Below are 723 nucleotides of genomic sequence, written 5' to 3'. Positions count from 1 at the left end.
ATAAGTAATTAAGCAGAACAAAAAAAGGAAAAATAAACAAATAATTAAGGACCGGGAGAATATTTTCTTAAGTGAATCAAACGGGCTCTAACTAATACGGAAAGAGTATATTGAAGTTGTATTGGAAAACATTGGGAACATTTCAAATTATGACTTTTTGCACTTTTTAATTATTTTAATACCGTCCAATAAGCCTTCGTAATAAGATATTTTTGGCCAAACCTTACCCGAGCTCCCTTCCTCTGCGCGTGGCCAGCAATGATTCCCCTTCTCTCTAATTTCTCTCCTTTTGGCCAAATCAAGGATGTCGCGTGAATGAGCACAGCCAAGCCAAATCATGGTTGGTCATCTCTGTGAGCTACAACAACCACAACCAAATGAAAAAAATATCTAATCTGCACAAGATATGTATGCACCTCTGACCTCACCTCCCCAGAGACTAGAGAGAGTGGGGACAATGAATTAAAGGTGATAGAAAAGTTTCAAAATGAAATGTAGGTGACTCAAGTTTTAATTATTGAGTAGGGGTGACAACTTTTAAATTAAGGATTAAGGGAATGAATTTCTCATCCTCAAGTTTTTTATTTTACACTTTGGCCCATCTTATATAAAATATTAATAATAAAAAATGGAGGAAAAAAATGACACCAACGACTCACAACTCCTTTTTTCCTTTTACTCTCTCTTACCTATTCTTCCATTGTTGTTGCTCTTCTTCTTCTT

The sequence above is a fragment of the Solanum tuberosum genome, unplaced genomic scaffold (genome assembly GCF_000226075.1).
Source record: "Solanum tuberosum cultivar DM 1-3 516 R44 unplaced genomic scaffold, SolTub_3.0 scf00005, whole genome shotgun sequence".
Lineage (NCBI taxonomy): Eukaryota > Viridiplantae > Streptophyta > Magnoliopsida > Solanales > Solanaceae > Solanum > Solanum tuberosum.
Note: the sequence above shows the minus strand (reverse complement) of the source record.